The sequence below is a fragment of the Camelus ferus genome, chromosome 36 (genome assembly GCF_009834535.1).
Source record: "Camelus ferus isolate YT-003-E chromosome 36, BCGSAC_Cfer_1.0, whole genome shotgun sequence".
Taxonomy (NCBI): domain Eukaryota; kingdom Metazoa; phylum Chordata; class Mammalia; order Artiodactyla; family Camelidae; genus Camelus; species Camelus ferus.
The window spans coordinates 28,662,825-28,672,426 of NC_045731.1; the positions used below are offsets into that span (position 1 = coordinate 28,662,825).

The 9,602-nt window shown below is 52.0% G+C and overlaps 1 long non-coding RNA gene across 1 annotated transcript; it reads left to right on the forward strand.

Moving 5' to 3' along the window:
- The first annotated feature begins 243 nt into the window (after positions 1–243).
- On the forward strand, positions 244–6,946 carry LOC116661758. Its single transcript, XR_004317686.1, has 3 exons — positions 244–279; positions 5,294–5,343; positions 6,935–6,946. It is a non-coding gene; the product is annotated as an uncharacterized LOC116661758 (long non-coding RNA).
- Positions 6,947–9,602: the final 2,656 nt, after the last annotated feature.

Sequence of the window (9,602 nt, forward strand, 5' to 3'; positions counted from 1 at the left end):
CTGAGTGTGGGGAGGTTCCGTCATCGGTCAGCAGCGCCATGGATTTCCTAGAAGTTCTTTGAGTCTCTTCCTTGAGTGTTTACTATGGCGGGCTGCAAGGGAAAATTGGGGGTAGGGCTGGAAAACCAAGTAGCAGCCTGTGATTTCCCAAGGACAGGTGAGGTAATAAGCAGACTTCCCCTACCAGGGAACACCTGTGACCCCAGGTATCTGCGTGGAGGTCGGCTCCACACCTCCCCCACACACTCAGACTTATTCTGGAATGCTGAGTGTAGGGAGGTTCCATCTTCTTTCAGTAGAGCCTAGGATAAGCTAGAAGATCTTCTCTTGCCTTCCCTGAGTGTTTCCTTGGGCGGGCTGCAAGGGAAAGGCAGGGGTTGTGCTGGAAAGCTAAGTAGAAGTGAGTGACTTCCCATGGACAGGGGATATAATTAGCTCAATTCCCCCTAACAGGAAACACCTGTGACCCCAGTTAGCTGCGTGGATGTCGGCTCCTCACCTCCCCCACACTCAGCCATTTACCAGAATGCTGAGTGTGGGGAGGTTCCGTCTTCTGTCAGCAGTGCCTGGGATCTCCGAGAAGCCTTTCAAGTGCCTTCACTGAGATTTTCCCAGGGCGTGCTGTCAAGGAATGCTGGGTGGTGGACTGGAAAGACAATTAGCATCCAGTGCCTCCCCATTGACAGGGGAGGTAATTAGCGGAATTCCTCCTACCAGGTTACACCGGTGACCCGAGGTAGCTGCGTGGAGTTTGGCTCCCCACCTCCCCAACAAACTCAGCCGTGTTCCGGAATGCTTAGTGTGGGGAGGTTCTGTCTTCTGTCATCAGCAGCTGGGATCTCCTAGAAGCCCTTCACGTGCCTACCTGAGTGTTTTCTACTGCTTGCAGGGAAATTGGGGGTTGGGCTGGAAAACCAAGTAGCAGTGAGTTCCTCCCCTAGGACAGGGAGGTAATTACATGATTTACCCCAACCAGGAAACACCTGTGTCCCCAGGTAGCTGCGTGGAGGTCGGCTCCCCAAATCCCCCTTACACTCAGGCGTGTTCCGGAATGCTGAGTGTGGGTAGGTTCTGTCTTCTGACAGGAGCGACTGGGATTTCCTATAAGCCATTCAAGTGCCTTTCTTGAGTTTTTCCTAGGGCAGGCTGCCAAAGAAAGGCTTGGGTTAGGCTGGAAAACCAAGTACCAGTGAGTTCATCCCTATGGACTGGAGCAGTAATTTGCGGACTTACCGCTACCAGGGAACACCTCTGACACCAGGTACCTGCATGGAGGGTGACTGAACAACCCCCTCACACACTCAGCCTTGTTCCGGAATGCTGAGTGTGGGGACGTTCCGTCTTCTGTTAGCAGCACATGGGATCTCTGAAAAGCCTTTTGGATGCCTTCCCTAAGTTTTTCCCTGGGTATGCTGCCAGGAAAAGGCTGGGGGTGGGCTGGAAATAAAATTAGCATCGAGTGCCTCCCCATGGAGTGGGGAGGTAATTAGCAGAATTACCGCTACCAGAGAATAACTGTGACCCCAAGTAACTGCGTGGTGTGCAGCTCCACACCTCCCTCACACACTCAGCCTTGTTCAGGAATGCTGAGTGTGGGGGGTTCCGTATTCTTTCAGCAGCTTCTCTGATCTCCTAGAACCCTCAGCATGTCTTCCCTTATTGTTTCCTATGGCGGGCTGCTAGGGATTTGTGGGGGTTGGGCTGAAAACCAAGTAGCAGGGAGTGCTGCCCCATGGATAGGGGAGGTAATTAGCAGGCTTCCCCCTACCAGGGCACTTTTGACCCCAGGTAACTTCGTTGACTGCGGCTCCCCAATGCCCACACAAACTCAGACCCTTTCTGGAATTCTGAGGGTGGGGAGTTTCCTTCTTATATCAGCAGCACCTGGGATCTCCTAGAAGCCGTTCGTGTGCATTCCTTGAGTGATTACTATGGCGGTCTGACAGGGTAAGGCTGGGTTTGGGCTGGAAAGACAATTAGCAGCGAGTGCCTCCTCTTGGACAGGGGAGGTGTTTAGAGGACTTCCCCCTAACAGGAAAACTTGTGACCCCAGGTAGCTGCTTGGAGGGCAGCTACCCACCTCCCCTAACACACTCAGCCATGCTCAGCAATGCTGAGTGTTGGGATGTTCTGTCTTCTGTCAACAGCACCTGGTGTCTCCTAGAAGCCCTTCGGGTGCATACAAAGTGATTCCTAGGGCGGGGGTGCCTGGGAAATGCAGCTGTTGGGCTGGAAACCAAGTACCAGCGTCTGCCTCCCCATGGACAGAGGAGTTAATTAGTGGAATTCCCCAAACAGGGAACACCTTTGTCCCAATATATGTATGTTGAGGGCAGCTCCCCTCCACCCAAACACACTCAGAAATTTTCTGGAATGTTAAGTATGGGGAGGGTTCGTCTTCTGACAGCAGAAACTGGAGTCTCCTAGAATTCCTTCACGTGCCTTCCCTGAGTGTTTCCTAGGGTTGTCTGCCAGGACACGGTGGGGTTTGGGCTGGAAGTCCAAGAAGCAGTGCATGCCACCCATGGAAATGGAGGTATTTAGAGGATTTCCCCCTACCACGGAAAACCTGTGAGCCCAGGTAGCTGCGTGGAAGGTGGCTCGCCCCCTCCCCCACACACTAAGCCTAGTCCTGGAATGCTGAGAGTGGGGAGGCTCCGTCATCTGTCAGCAATGCCTCGGATCACATAGAAGAACTTCACGTGAATGCTCTCAGTTTTTCCTAGGGCTGCGTGCTTGGAGAAAATGGCTGTTGTGCTGGAAAGCCAAGTCACAGCGAGTGTCTCCCCATGGACAGGGGAGTTAATTAGCAGACTTCGCACTACCAGGGAACACTGTGAACAAGGCTGCGTGGAAGTAGGATCCCCACCTTCCCCACACACTGAGCCGTGTTCTGGAATGCTGAGTGTGCGGAGGTTGTCTTCTGTCATCAGCGCCTGGATTCTCCTAGAGGCAATTCGCGTGCCCTCCGTGAGTGTTACCTAGGGCGGACTGCCAGGGAAAGATGGGAGTTGGGCTAGAAATCCAAGTAGCAGTGAGTGCCTCCACATAGACAGGGAGGAAATAAGTGGAATTCTCTCTACCAGGGAACACCTGTGTCCCAAGTTAGCTGCGTGGAAGGTGGTTCCACACCTCCCAACACACTCAGTCTTGTTCCCGAATGCTCAGTCTGTAGAGGTTCCGTCTTCTGTCAGCTCCACCTGGGATCTCCTATAGGCCGTTTGGTTCCCTTCCATGTTTCTTTCTTAGGGCAGGCTACCAGGAAAAGGTGGGGATTGCGCTGGTAAGCCAAGGAGCAGCGAGTGCCTCCCCATGGACAGGGGAGGTAATTAGCGGACTTCCCCCTACCAGGGAAAATATTTGACCCCAGCTATTTGCGTGGAGGTCCGTCCATACCTCCCCCAAACACTCAGACATGTCCTGGAATGCTGAGTATTGTGAGGTTCCAACTTCTGTCAGCAGCTCTTGGGATCTCCTAGAAGCCTTTCACTTGCATTCACTGAGTGTTTCATAGCCCTGGCTGCCAGGGAAATGCTGGGGTGGTGCTGGAAAACCAAGAAGCAGCGAGTGCCTCCCATGGACAAGGGAGGATATTAGTGGACTTCCCCCTACCAGGGAACACCTGTGACACCAGGTATCTGAGTGGAGTGCATCTCACACCCTCCCCCAAACGCTCAGCTGTGTTCTGGAATGCTGAGTGTGGGGTGTTTCCATCTTCTTTGAGCAGCGACTCGGATTTGCTAGAAGCCTTCACATATCTGCCCCCTCTGTTGCCTAGGGAGCATTTACAGGGAAATGCAGAGGCTGGGCTAAAAATCCAAGTAGCGGTGATTGCCTCCCCAAGAACAGGGGAGGTTATTAGCGGACTTCCCCCTTCCAGGTAAACCTGTGACTCCAGGTTGCTGTGTGGAACACGTCTCCACACATCCACCACAAACTCAGCCTTGTTCAGGAATGCTGAGATTGGAGAGGTTCTGTCTCCTGACAGCAGTGCCTGGGATTTACTAGAAGACTTTAGTGTGTGTTCCCTGAGTGTTTCCTAGTGTGGGTTGCCAGGGGAAGGCACAGGATGTACTGGAAAACAAATAGCAATGAGTGCCTCCCATGGACATGGGAGGTATTTAGCGGAATTCCCCCTACCAGGGAACACCTGTGACTCCAGGTAGCTGCTTGGATTGGTGTTCCCTACCTCCCAAACACACTCAGCCGTGTTCCAGAATGCTGAGCGTGGGGAATTTCTGTCTTTTGTCAGCAGCACCTGGGATTACCTAGAATCCCTTCACGTGCCTTCCCTGAGTGTCCCTACTGCGGGGTGAAAGGGAAAGGTGGGGGATTATCTGGTAAGCCAAGTAGTACATAGTGCCTCCCCACAGACAGGGAGTGAATTAGTGGAATTCCCCATACCAGGGAACACCTGTGATCCCAGTTAACAGTGTGGAATATGGCTTCCAACCTCACCCACACACTCAGCCATGTTCCTGAATGCTGCGAGTGGGGTGCTTCTGTCTTCTGTCAGCAGTGTGTGGGAACTCCTAGAAGCACTTTGCATGAGTTCCCTGAGTGTTTCCTATGGCAGGCTGCCAGGGAAAGTCTGGGGAAAGGCTGGAAAGCCAAGGAGCACTGAGTGCCTCCCCATGGACATGGGAGGCAATTAGCGGAATACCCCCTGCCGTGGAACAACTGTGAACCCAGATAGCTGCATGGAAGGCAGCTCCCAACCTCCTCTACACACTCAGTCGTGTTCTGGAATGCTGAGTGTTGGGAGGTTGTCTTCTATAATATGTGCCTGGGTTCTCCTAGAAGCAATTCGCGTGTTTTCCTTGTGTGTTTCCTAGGGCAGGATGCCAGGGAAAGATGGGGGTTGGGCTGGAAAGCCAAGCAGCAGCGAGTGCCTCCACTTAGACAGGGAGGTAATTAGCGGAATTCCCTCTACCAGGGATCACCTATGTCCCCAGGTAGCCGTGTGGAGGGCAGTTCCGCACCTCCTCAACACACTCTGTCTTGTTCATGAATGCTCAGTCTGGTGAGGTTCTGTCTTCTGTCAGTAGGGCCTGGGATCTCTTACAAGCTGTTCACTTCCCTTCTGTGTGTGTTTCCTAGGGTGGGCTGCCAGGAAAAGGTGAGGATTGTGCTGGAAATCCAAGAAGCAGCGATTGCCTCCTCATGGACATGGGATGTAATAAGCAGATTTCCCATGACAGGAAACACCTTTGATCCCAGGTAGCTGAGTGGAGGGCGGCTCCCAACTTCCCCCACACACTCAACCGTGTTCCAGAATGCTGAGTGTATGTAGGTTCCATCTTCTGTCAGCAGCACCTGGGAGCACCTAGAAGCCATTCATTTGTATTCCAGGAGTGTTTCCTTCGAAAGGCTGGTAGAGAAATGGGGGGATGTTGTGGAAAGCAACGTAGAGGCACATGATTCCCCATGGGCTGGGGAGTTAATAAGCGGAATTCACCCAAACAGGTAACACTTGTGACAATAAGCAGCTTCGTGAAGGCGGTTCCCCACATCCCCCACACACTCAACTGTCTTCTGGAATGCTGAGTGTTGCAGGTTCCCTCTTCAATCAGCAGTGACTGGAATCTCCTAGAAGCCCTTTGGGTGAATTCCCTTAGTGTTTCCTATGGCAGGATGCCAGGGTAAGAAGGGGCATTAGCTGGAATTTGAAGAAGACTCTAGTGCCTCCCCATGGACAGGAGAGGTAATTAGAGGAATTCCCCCTAAGAGGGATCACCTGTGACCCCAGGTAGCATGAGTTGAGGGCGGCCCCTCAAATACCAAACACACTTATCCGTGTTTAGGAACGCTGAGTGTGGGGAGGTTCCGTCATTTGTCAGCAGAGACTGGGATCTCCTAGAAGCCATTCCCGTGTGTTCCCTGAGTGTTTCCCTGGGCGGACTGGAAGGGAAATGCGGGGGTTGGCCTGGAAAGCCAAGTAGCAGCGAGTGCCTCCCCATGGAACGTGGTGGTATGTAGCGGACTTACCCGTAACAGGGAAAATCTGTGACCAGTTATATTTGCGTGAAAGTCGGCTCCCAAATTCCCCAACACACTCAGCCGTGTTCCCGGATGCTGTGTGTGTGGAAGATTTGTAATCTGTAAGCACCTCCAGGGATCACATTGAAGCACTTGTAGGTTTTTCACTGAGATTTTCGTAGGGCAGTCTTCCAGGTAAATGCGGGGATTGTGCTGGACATCCAAGAAGCATTGAGTACCTCCCCTTGGACACGGGAGGTAATTAGTGGACTTCCCCCTAACAGGCAATATCTGTGACTCCACGTAGTTACAGGAGGTAGGCTCCCCACCTCCCCATCTCTCAGACGTGTTCCTCAATGCTGAGGGTTTGAAGGATTCGTAATCTCTCTGCAGCACCTGGGATCTCCTAGAAGCCCTTCGAGTGTGATCCCTGTGTGTTTCCTAGGGCGGGCTGCCAGTGATATGCGGGAATTTGGCTGGAAATCCAAGTAGCAGGCAGTGCCTCCTCATGTACAGGTGAGGTAATTAGTTGAATTTCCCATAGCGGGAAACCCCTTTGACCCAATGAAGCTGAGGGGAGTGCAGCTCCTAACCTCCTCCACACACTTAGCCATGTTCTGGATTTCTGACTGTTGGGAGGTTCCGTCTTCTATCAGCAGTGCCTGGGATCTCCTAGCAACCATTCCCGTGATTTCCTGTACTGCTTTCTATGATGGGCTGTCAGGTAAATTCAGGGGTTTGTATGGAATGCCAAGTAGCAGCGAGTGCCTCCCCATAGACCGTGGTGGTATTTAGTGGACTTCCCCCTAACAGGGAATATCTGTGACCAATGTTATTTGCGTGGAGTTCGGCTCCCCACTTCCCCAACCCACTCAGCCGTGTTCCCTAATGCTGAGTGTGTGGAGGTTTCATATTCTGTCAGCAGCGCCTAGGATCACCTTGAAGCACTTCTAAGGACTTCACTGAGGTTTCGGCATGGATGCTGCCAGGGAAATGCGGGGCTTGTGCTGCTCAACCAAGTATCATCGAGAACCACCCCTTGGACAGGGGAGATATTTAGCGAAATTTCCCCTAAGAGGGAACACCTGTGACCCAATGTATCTGCATGGAGTGCAGCTCCCCACATCCCCCAGAACCTCAGGCATGTTCCGGATTGCTGAGTGTATGGAAGTTCCGTCTTCTCTCAGCAGTGCCTGGGATCATATAAACGCCATTCCCGTGATTTCCAGTAGTGCTTGTAAGATGGGCTGCCAGGTAAATGCGGGGGTTTTTGTGGAAAGCCAAGTAGAATCGAGTGCCTCCTCATGGACTGTGCAGGTAATTAGTGGAATTCCCCCTAAAAGGGAAAATCTGTCACCCCATTCATTTGCATCGAATTTGGCTCCCCACCTCCCCGACACACTCAGCCTTATTCTGGAATTCTGCAATTGGGAAGGTTCCATCTGCTCTCAGAAGTGACTGGGATCTCCTAGAAGCCCTTAGCATAATTTCCCTGAGTGTTTCCTAGCATGGGCTGCCAGGGAAATGTGGGTTTTTTTCTGGAAAGCCAAGTAGAAGCGACTGCCTCCCAATGGACAGGGGAGGTATTTAGCGGATTACACGTATCATTAAATACATGTGACCCCAGGTAGCTTCATGGAGGCGGCTCCCCACAGCCCCTACACACTCAACTGTGCTCTGGAATGCTGAGTGTCCGAGGTTCTCTTTTCAATCAGCAGTGCTTGGGATCTTCTAGAAGCCCTTCGGGTGATTTCCCTTAGTGTATCTTATGGCAGGATTCCACGGAATATTGGGGCTTTTGCTGGAAAATGAAGTAGCATCGAGTGACTCCCCATGGACAGGAGAGGTAATTAGCGGACTTCCCCCTAACAGGGATCACCTGTGACCCCAGGTAGCCTAAGTGTATGGTGGCCCCACACATACCCAACACACTTATCTGTGTTTCAGAATGCTGAGTGTGGGGAGGTTCTGTCATTTCTTAGCTGAACCTGGGATCTCCTAGAAGCACTTCCCATGTGTTCCCTGAGTGTTTCCTAGGACGGGATGCAAGGGAAAGGCTGGGGTTGGTCTGGAAAGCCAAGTAGCAGTGAGTGCCTCCCCATGGACTATGGTGGTATTTAGCAGACTTCCCCCTAACAGGGATAATCTGTGACACCATGTAGTTGCAGGAGGTCGGCTCCCCAACTCCCCAAGACTCTCAGCCATGTTCCAGAATGCTGAGTGTAGGGAGGTTCTGTCTTCCGTCAGCAGCACCTGGGATCTCCTAGAAGCCCTTCGAGGGTGATCACTCTGTGTTTCCTAGGGCTGGCTGCCAGTGAAAGGTGGGGATTTGGCTGGAAATTCAAGAAGCAGTGACTGCCTCCCTATGTACACGGGAGGTAATTACCTGAATTTCCCATAGCAGGAAACACTTTTGACCCCAGGTAGTTGAGTGGAGGGTGGCACCCAACCTCCACCACACACTCAGCCGTATTCCGGAATGCTAAGTGTGGGAGGTTCCGTCTTCAGTCAGCAGTGCCTGGGATCTCCTAGACGCAATTTCCATGATTTCCAGTAGTGCTTTCTTAAATCTGCTGACAGGTAAATGTGGTGTTTTGTGTGGAACATGAAGTAGAATCGAGTGCCTTCCCATGGACAGTGGAGGTAATTAGAGGAATTCCACCTAATGGAAAATCTGTGACCCCATGTAGTTGCATCGAGTTTTGCTCCCCACCTCCCCGACACACTCAGCCTTATTCTGGAATTCTGCAATTGGGAAGGTTCCATCTGCTCTCAGTAGCGCCTGGTATCTCCTAGAAACCCTTAGCATAAATTCCCTGAGTGTTTCCTAGCGTGGGCTGCCAGGGAAATGTGGGGGTTTTGCTGGAAAGCCAAGTAAAAATGAGTGCCTTCCAATGGACAGGGGAGGTATTTAGCGGACTACACCTATCAGGAAATACCTGTGACCCCACATAGCTTTGTGGAGGCGGCTTCTCACATCCCACACACACTCAACTTTGTTCTGGAATGCTGAGTGTTGGAGGCTCCCTCTTCAATTAGCAGCGCCTGGAATCTCCTAGAAGCCCTTCAGGGGATTTCCCTTAGTGTTTCTTTTGGCAGAATGCCGCAGAATGTCAAGGCTTATACTGGAAAGTGAAGAAATATTGAGTGCCTCCTCATGGACAGGGGAGGTATTTAGAGGACTTCCCCCTAACAGGGATCACCAGTGACCCCTGGTAGCACGAGTGGAGGGCGGCCCCTCACATACCCAACACACTTAGCAGTGTTTCGGAATGCTGAGTGTGGGGAAGTTCCGTTATTTGTCAGCAGAGCCTGGGATCCCCTAGAAGCTCTTTCCATGAGTTCCCTGAGTGTTTCCTAGGGTGGGCTGGAAGGGAAATGCGGATTTTGGGCTGGAAACCCAAGTAGAATTGACTGCATTCCCATGATCTGTGGTGGTACTTAGCTGACTTCCCCCTAAAAGGGAAAATCAATGACACCATGTTGTTGCAGGAGGTCGGCTCCCCACAGCCCCAAGACTCTCATTCCTGTTCCCAAATGCTAAGTGTGTGGAGGATTCGTAATCTGTCAGCAGCTCCTGGGATAACCTTGAAGCACTTGTAGGGTTTTCACTGAGATTTTCG